Here is a 9549-nt window from a genome sequence, read left to right as displayed (position 1 = left end):
ACACACATTACACTCGCTGTAAGTATTGCGGCTTTCTGTCAAAAAAAGTAAAGTGTCCTAATTTAAAAATGCAAGTGATTAGTTCACTCATGTCACAGAAAATTGGTTGTGTACATTCTAAAGGACATATACAAGACAAAGTGGCATACATAATAGCATAAAATGACCTCCTTTAAACGCATGCAAGAGTTATTAAGACAATAACAGATAGTAGTGATGCTTGTGGTATATTAAAAAATAAAAAAAAGTGTTTCATGTTAATTATCTTACCTGGACAATTCCCATGAAACAAAACTGAAGAATACTTTTATCTAGAAAGCATCCATCAAACATGCCATAGTCTTTCAGATCAGTGAACAAAGAGATGAAGAATTCCATTGACTCCCTCCTTAGAAGTCCCCACCAACTTTCTATTCATTGGTTGGCAGTGCTGGCTTCGTCCAAGTAGCTGTCTATGGCAGTCCGTACATTTGTATTACAGCGGAGAAACCTTTGAAAATCTCTGATGTAAACATTTTCAGTACCCAGATCTCCTCTGGCTGTTTTAGGACAACCTCCGAGTTTTTCTACAGCTTCCACAAAGTAGCCTCCCACAATTTTTGGATTGCTGCTTGTAGTAAATGCATTTAACCAAATAATGTTTCTGGAAAACCCATCGATGCAACCATTTATACAAATACCAAATGGCTTAAGTTTGTCATAAGAATCAAAATGCCATATATAGTTTGGTCCTCTTGCAAAATAGTTACGCTGATGGAGTCTTCTGGCTTTTCTAAGACAAACTCCTCTTGGATCTAGCGCCTTCAATATCAGACAAACATCTTCCTTCTTCATATGCAAACCATTTCTTTGACATTTTGCGTGCATCCAATTTCCTTAATGTTGCTGTAGACCTTACGACGAAATAGACCTTTAGACTTCAATATACGTTTTAAATGCCTTTCAGTGATAATGTATGCATGCCTAACTGCAAGAACAAACACTATGTCTTTGTGTTTAAGACCAAGCTGAAAGTATACTTCTATAAAGTCTCCAATTTCCATTTTTCCTAAGTGCAACTATAAAACACAACTAATATGCATCACAAATTATGTATAGGTATGGAGCCCCTTTTCAGTTACTGTGCGGTTAAAAGTATCTGGTGCTCACTTGAAACTATCTGGTGCTCACTTGAAACTATCTGGTGCGCACTTGAAAGTATTTGGTGCGCACCAGAAAAATCCCCAGAAAAAAAATTACACCATGTCCCCTCAGGACCTCCGTAAATTTCCATTTTTTTACAGTCTTAAATTATTGTTCAAGCAGATCTACAGTGCTGCATTTCTGCATTTGTTTGCATGTTATTCCTATTGAGGTTAAATTCCTAGTTTCATTTCTCTATCATTCCAAATGTATTGTTCCCATTTTCAGTACTGGAATTACATTTGCCTTTGTTTCATTTTTGACAGAGAATTGTTTGATTATTCTATTACAGTATTTTTCATATTTAGATTAGATTAGATTAGATAAACTTTATTTAACCCAAGGGGATTTTCACATTTGCATAGACTACAATACTCCATACATAGTCAGCAAGGTTTTCCTGCAAATAATAAGTTTTTTTTCTGGGAAGGTGTTACCAAAATGAATAGATGATTACAGGAATGTGGTAATCAAAATGTAGTAATTGAGCAAATTGGTGCTGATGTGTGTGATTAACATTTTTATTGATTTACAATCTTCTCAAGGTCAAATGTTTACAGGATTGAATTTAGAGTTTGTGATTGGAATATGGGTCTGAGAAACACATCATAGTGACAGAAAAACTGTAATAGCAAGGAAACACCTTACCTGATTTGCCAACTGTTTATTGGATTTCTACGTAGCTTTATAGCACAGATACTGTAACTCTAGCCTGTATAACTCGTTTCTTTGCTACCTTTTAACTGATTATCAGTCATTCATTAAAAAAGAATTAGCTTTTATATCAATCTACCTGTTGTGCTCCTTTCCTTTCTGACAGTTTAGGGTCAATATGTACCTTTCAGTAAAACATTCTTAAACACTATTGTTCAGATGTCTTTCCTTCTTTTCCTTGGCAAAACAAAACCAGCGAAACCTTCACATAATGCTTATGGTAAACAAAGCCAAACTGATCTCCCTTCAGGTAATTTAACACTTATTTACTCCCACTTTATGAGCAATAGTGAAAGTAAAACATTTTATTTTCACACGTACAGTATTTAAGACACCATTCCAGTGAGCAATGATCAAAGTCAAATCTGCTAGTAATCTTAGTCTGGATAAATGTGCTTTGCTTTAACAGAGAGCTGAGGAGAAGAAGGCTAGAATTGCAGGTAAAAACACTAATAGGTTTTTCAATTGTTTTATTTTCAAAATTATGTTTCTTTAATATTTTCTCTGCTGACATTAAAGTAACTATTTTTTTTTATCTTGCATCTACCAAAATAAAAAAGGAACTCATTTTTGTAATAATAATAATAATAATAATATTGAATGTCCAGTTTGGAAAATTCATGTGTTGCTGTTCTTTCGCAGTCAATTTAATCCTGGTTTATACAGTTTACAGTTATTATTTACAAGTACACCTAATTTAATTAGGTCAATTAGTGATTAGTGCTGCCTTCTCATTAATCCAGTGCACTGGATTTGAATTCTGCACTCAAGTCAATGTCTGTGTTCACTTTACATGTTCTGTTCATGTATTTCTGCAGATTTTCCACCATCCTGTCTGCTTTAGCTCCCAAATTACAAGCACATGAATGTCAGGTTAATTGGTACCTCTGAATTGGCTGTTGGGATGAAATCCATGCACCCACAACTGGGTTAATCCAGTCCCATGGTCGCTTTAATTGCAGATTGTCTTTTTATATAAGAAATCACATATTCTGAAAGAAATAGAAATTATCTTATGCAATCTTAATATTTTCTCCCCAATTTTTTTTAATTATTAAAATTGGATAAATGTGTCAGGTAAATAATGATTAACCTGAGGTGCCCTCTGGTCCAATGAATAATTCATAGTAGATTCTATGAAGGTCAGCTACCCAGGTGCTGATGCTGTAAGGCAGCCCCAAACCAGAACATTTTCATCACCATTCTTTACAGTTGCTATCATGATCTTCTGGTCCAATGCTGCATTTGGTTCTGTGGCCAAATAATTCAGTGTTGCTATGCCTGCCCAGAACACAGTGTTCCATAAGCTCTGGTATTTGCCTAGGTGTTCATGGGCTGACTTTAGTCTTGCTCTGATGTTCATTCTGAATAACAAAGGTTTCCTCCTAGCACACTTGTCATGTAGATCTAATCTTTATAATGGAAAAACTTCTGCACTTTGACATCAGCAGTCTCAAGAGCTACCTGTAGGTCCGTGATGAAATTCTGGTGTTCTTAAAGACATCGTTCAGCATCTTGTGTTCTGCTCTGAGCCTGAACTTCCTGGGATGGTATGGTCTGGACAAGCTGGCAAATGGTTGAAGTCTTTTACACTTGTAGAAGATCTGAATTCTTGATTTCCGATCGCTTGGAGATCTTCTTAAAAAATCTTCTCAGTCTCAAAGTCATGTATAAATCTTCTTTGTGAATGTCTCAGAGAGCTTTTTTGACATACACATGGTAACACTTCAACAGCAAAGAGCAAAACCAAACTAAATGTCTGAGGTTTAAATTGCACAAGACAAGGACATCTCTAAAGATCTTCTAATCATTTGCACCTGATTTTACAGGTTTGAGAATATATACTGTCAGAAGAATGAGTCAGAGACATCACAAAGGTTTGGGGCAGCCACCCGTATAATATGCTCAGCTGCAAAATTGCTTGTTTTGGTACAAGAGGTGAATGGTTCAGAGTGCAGAACAGAACTGCCTGTACTGAGGCAAGGTGGCAGTTTTAAAGGCCAGGAAAGGAAATGACGTCATCGTAGCAGGAACTGGGAGTGGTGTCCTCGTGGTCGGAAGTGACGTCATCCTTGGGGCCGGCAAGAGGCGGGATTTCCCGGGAAAGGTCTGTAAGGGACTGAGAGAGATAGTCAGTACACTCCGCCGCCCCCTGGCCTGGCGTAGAACTACAAGTGACTAGGCCCTTCAGCTGTTCCCCATGCGCACGTGTGTGACACCCCCCCCCCCCCTTAGCCCAGACCCATCAGGTCGGGCGGACCTGTCCGAGAGGTCGTGGACTCGAGAGAGGGCATCCGCATTGGCATGGAGAGAACCCTTCCAGTGAACAAGCAAGAACTTATAAGGTTGGAGGTCAAGAAACCACCTAGTGGCCTGCGGATTTGACTCCTTGTGAAGGGCCATCCACTGGAGGGGTGCATGATTCGTCACCAGAGTAAATTCACGGCCCAAGAGGTAGCACCTCAACTGCGTAATTGCCCATTTTATCACAAGAGCCTCCCGTTCCACTGCCGCATACCTGGTCTCCCGATCCAGCAGGGAGTAAAGGGCGTCCTTTGATTCATAAGGATTTCTTTAGGGATCCCGACACGTGCAAATACACCCATTAGTTCCCGTGCGATAGCTTTCGTAGTGGCAGAGCGCAACGGAACTGCCTCTGGATATCGGGTAGCGTAATCTATAAAGACTAATATATATTTATGTCCTCGGGCCGAGGGCTCCAGGGGTCCTACTATATCGACCCCAATACGCTCAAAGGAAACGTCAGTCAGGGGAAGGGGAATGAGAGGAGCGCGGTCCTTCCTAGGAATTTGCCGTAATTGACATTCTGGACAAGAAATGCAAAAACGGCGAACCTCCTCGTTTATTCCCGGCCAATAAAATCTGAGCTTAATCTTCTCTAAAGTTTTTTCGGTGCCGAGATGGCCTCCCAGGAGATGGACATGTGCCAACTCACAAACCCACCGCCGGTAGGTTCGTGGGATTAGCAGCTTCCACACACTTCCACACTCCGCCCTCATGATCAGCTACTCGATATAACAGATCATTATCAAGTACAAAGTGAGGGCCACAAGGCATGGGCTGATGAGTGCGTTGGCCATTGACAAGCACGACTGCATTTTTAGAAAATTTCAGGGAGTCGTCATTCCATTGTTCTCTCCTGAAAGACGCCGGTGTATCCTTAAATTGAAATTGCAAGTCGGAGAGAGGGTCCGGTCTGACCTCAAGGGGCAGGGAGTGCTCCCGGCTCGTTGAGGCCTGGGCTGATGACGTGTTTATGTGCAACGGCCCAGGACCCTCCCCGTCCTCCTCGGAGTCTTCCGTATCTCTTTCCTCCGGCCGGTTACACAGCGTGGAAACAGCTTGAGACGGGTTTGTTCCTTCTATGACTAGGCCTAAAGAGTTACGAGGAGTGGATATCAGTACACCACATTTACTGTCAGACCAGTCTCGCCCTAGGATCACCGGGAAAAGTGGTTGTGGATGGACCGTTACGGAGAACTTTTTTACCATTCCCTCATAGCTGATGACACACAGGGCGGTTTTATATGAGCGCGTATCGCCATGTACACACCGGATACTGGCCTTTTTTCTCATTCCCTGTTGCGGTAGTACATGACGGCAATCAACAACGGAGATGTTGCTGCCGGTATCCAGAAGTGCTGTAACTTTATGGCCATTGATTATTACCACTCCCATATTACCAGTAGCCAGGGGGTTTGAAAGTGCACATAACCATCCTCCCTCCTTCCACCCACATCCCTCCGTGCTCCCACGCGAGCGGCCCACCCCGCTCCCCGGGGACATCGGGACAGGCTTCGGGTTATATGGAGGGGACTTATATAGTGGGACGTAATCCCTACGGAGTCCACTAGAGGACTGTTCTGCTCCCACAGATTGTGAGGCTGGCTGCGGTCTTAATTGAGCTATAAGCTCGTTCATGGAATGGAAGTCTCAGCAGACCGGCTGGGCAAAGTTATTGGGAAGACCTTGCAGCAAAATAAAGCAGGCTACCTGCTGCACAATTTGTCGGGTGTTTAATTCAAAGGGTCTCAGCCATTGAGCCACTGTTTCCCAGAGAGCATAAGCTTGCTCCTGAGTTGATCTCTCTGGATCATATTTCCAAGTCTATAATGTTTTTACCTGCTGGTCTGGGGATAGCCCATATGTCTCTAGGACCTTGGTCCCAACGGGCGGCCCAGTCCTCTCCTCTGAGAGAACATAGTAAGCCCTTTTCGTTTTCCCCCCAGGGACCAGCCCACGTCAGTGGGTCTCCTCCACATTCTCCCTGTGTAGGATTAGGGGCTCGTTATCCCTTGGTGGGAGCGAAGCCTGCACCGTGCCACTCCGGACCGCTGAGCACACCACCCACCCGGAAACACAGCCCCGGTACTCACCTACCTGAGTACTTTTAAGGTTCCTTCCCAGTTTCTTCTGGGAAAGCTGCATCCTGCCGACTACGCCACTGTCAGAAGAATGAGTTAGAGACATCGCAAAGGTTTGGGGCAGCCACACGTATAATATGCTCGGCTGCAAAATTGCTTGTTTTGGTACAAGAGGTGAATGGTTCAGAGTCCAGAACAGAACTGCCTGTACTGAGGCAAGGTGGCAGTTTTAAAGGCCTGGAAAGGAAATGACGTCATCGTAGCAGGAACTGGTAGTGGCATCCTCGTGGTCGGAAGTGACGTCATCCTTGGGGCCGGCAAGAGGCGGGATTTCCCGGGAAAGGTCTGCAAGGGACTGAGAGAGATAGTCAGTACACTCCGCCGCCCCCTGGCCTGGCGTAGAATTACAAGTGACTAGGCCCTTCAACTGTTCTCCATGCGCACGTGTGTGACAATACATACTAAATTTGTTCTGATTTATGCAATTAGTTTTATTTTTGTTTCTTTCTTTTTTAATTTTTCTTTTCATGTTATGTGATATGATTGCATTCACCAACAACTATTTGCTGGTGTCTTTGCTTTGCATTTTCAACCACTCCATTTGGTTAAAACAAAGAAAAGCATTGTTGCTATGCACATTATAGTGATAAAACTAAGATAAAAAGTTTGCATTGAAACACGATGGTTGATAAAGAGTTTTCCATTGCAAACTCTTAACTAATGGCTATTCATGTGGGTGATATTTTCTACATCCTTCAAGATGACCTTAAACCTGATTACTGCAGTATTTTTCTTTATAAAGAAGACATTTTCTGGTTGTTGTTGCCAAAAAAATTAGCAAAAGACATATATTTGAAGGCATGGAAATGCATCTCTAAAAACATTTTAAAATGTTAACTTACATTGAAATTTCAGAGTCTATAAAACCTAAAACATAAATTTGATTACTGGACTGGATATCTTCCTAAATCATCATGTTTAGGCCTGGGAGCCACATTGTGGTTGCAGGTCTTTGTCCCACATAGCTTCTGTTTTTGTATTTTTTGTTTTTACCAAGTTGTTATTTTACAGTATGTTAAAGTGTTAATCAATAAATATAAATGTTGAGTTTGCTAAATTTTAGTGGGATGTTACAAGCACTTATTCTTTTTACAAGTTGGAAAATTAGATGCAGAGATAACCCATTGAGCACGGTGGCGCAGTGGGTAGCGCTGCTGCCTCGCAGTTGGGAGACCTGGGGACCCGGGTTCGCTTCCCGGGCCCTCCCTGCGTGGAGTTTGCATGTTCTCCCCGTGTCTGCGTGGGTTTCCTCCGGGCGCTCCGGTTTCCTCCCACAGTCCAAAAACATGCAGGTTAGGTGGATTGGCGAATCTAAATTGGCCCTAGTGTGTGCTTGGTGTGTGGGTGTGTTTGTGTGTGTCCTGCGGTGGGTTGGCACCCTGCCCGGGATTGTTTCCTGCCTTGTGCCCTGTATTGGCTGGGATTGGCTCCAGCGGACCCCCGTGACCCTGTGTTCGGATTCAGCGGGTTGGAAAATGGATGGATGGATGGATAACCCATTGAATGCAGTGTGACTGGAACAATTGGAAGGAGGTATCAGGAGTGTTGTGTGATTGAAGAATTAAGGTGAAGGTTAAAGGTAAGGTTTTTAAGACAAGTGATAAGACCAGCAAGGATGAATGGAGCTGAGACATGGACAATAAAGGGAGGGCAGGAGAAGAAGTTAGATGTGGCAGAAATGAGAATGTGGAGATGGATATGTGGAGTTACAAAAAAGGAATGAAGAAGAAATGAGACAATAAGAGGCACAACAAAGTGGAAGAGATAGCTAAGAAACTACAAATAAAGTAGGTTGAAGTAGTATGGACATGTGATGAGGAGAGACAATGAGTATGTGGGCAAAAAGGTGATGGGAATGGAAGAACAGGGAGAGAGAAACTGAGGGAAGCCAAAGCTGAGGTGGATGGACAAAGTAAAAAAAGATCTGAAAGGAAAGGGTCTGACTGAGGAGGAGGTGCAGGACTGACATGTTTGGAGAAGGCTGGTCAAGCACATCGACCCCACATAGAAGAGGGAAAAGATGAAGAGGAAAAAGAAGATTTTCAATATGTTTTTCCAAGTGTTTTGACTATTTAAGCTATTATTTACTAATTGGCTCGCTAGTGGGGTTTTACCATTTTGCTGTTTCATGTTCTTATTATTAATTGTCATTATTAGAAAATATTTAACATGACACATCTACAGAACAAAGTGAATAGGAAAAGAACAACAAAAGAGAGTTAAGAGCTTGTAGTTATGGCAAAACATGAATATTTCTTATGAATGTAAAACTCACAATACTGTTTTTTTCTAAATTAATTAAACACTTATCTCAATTTGTGGTAAAATGACTTATGGATTGTAAAAATGGTTGGAATAATGTCACTGGACCCTAGGACTGAACTAGGGAACCATTCATGTAAAATATTATTCAGTTGCCATTGAAATGTTCAGATATTCTCTGGTTACTGTGTTTCAAATTTGTAATTCTTTTCTTCCCATCACATGACATGTTCTAAGTTACAAAGCCATAGTTTATACTTAGGATGGCAAAGGAATGAAATAAACTTATAGAATACTTTACATCTAGTTAAGCCCGTACAATGCATAATGTGTGCTGATTCTGGAGTCATAAATTTCAGAGGAATCAGCTAATTCCAAAGAATTAACAAGAGCAGGAACCTGTATCTCACACTGAATGCTACCTCATGCGTCTCTAATTTTGAAGATACTGGTAGTACATTCAGCTGAACCACTGCTGGGTTTTATGTTTCAAGATTAATAAAATACTTCTAGGAAAACTATGTTCTGAGTAAAACCTTTGTCTGAATTTTCTACTTACTTCCAATATCTTAATTAATGGAAATTGCTTAACCTTTCAAGCAAAACCACCAACACAATCAATCACGCTTTGAAATTGTGAAAGTAACCATACTGAAAGGAATAATAACTAGTACACAACGCTAGCAATTGAATGCATTGTACCATATTCTTCACATTAAATAAATTAAAGTAGAAAATGAAATGGAACTGCAAATGAATAATCATCCATCCATCCATCCATTTTCCAACCCGCTGAATCCGAACACAGGGTCACGGGGGTCTGCTGGAGCCAATTCTAACTATCTATATATATAATTCACTAAGTCCATGGCAAGCAAGACGCACGCAAGACTGAGCCCCGGCCACCAACAATTCACTAAGCAGCCGACCATGGCACACGTACGAC

The 9549-nt window shown here is 41.5% G+C and overlaps 1 protein-coding gene across 1 annotated transcript in view; it reads left to right on the top strand.

Moving 5' to 3' along the window:
* Positions 1 to 2222: 2222 nt before the first annotated feature.
* The window catches only part of LOC114644124 (uncharacterized), a 16231-nt gene continuing 8904 nt past the window's right edge, over positions 2223 to 9549 (top strand). The window contains exon 1 of the mRNA XM_028792363.2: positions 2223 to 2336. The gene's annotated coding sequence lies outside the window, so the exon portion shown is untranslated. The remainder of the gene's footprint in view (positions 2337 to 9549) is intronic.

This window comes from Erpetoichthys calabaricus, chromosome 12, assembly GCF_900747795.2.
Source record: "Erpetoichthys calabaricus chromosome 12, fErpCal1.3, whole genome shotgun sequence".
Lineage (NCBI taxonomy): Eukaryota > Metazoa > Chordata > Cladistia > Polypteriformes > Polypteridae > Erpetoichthys > Erpetoichthys calabaricus.
Note: the sequence above shows the minus strand (reverse complement) of the source record. Positions and strands in the feature narration are given on the sequence as shown.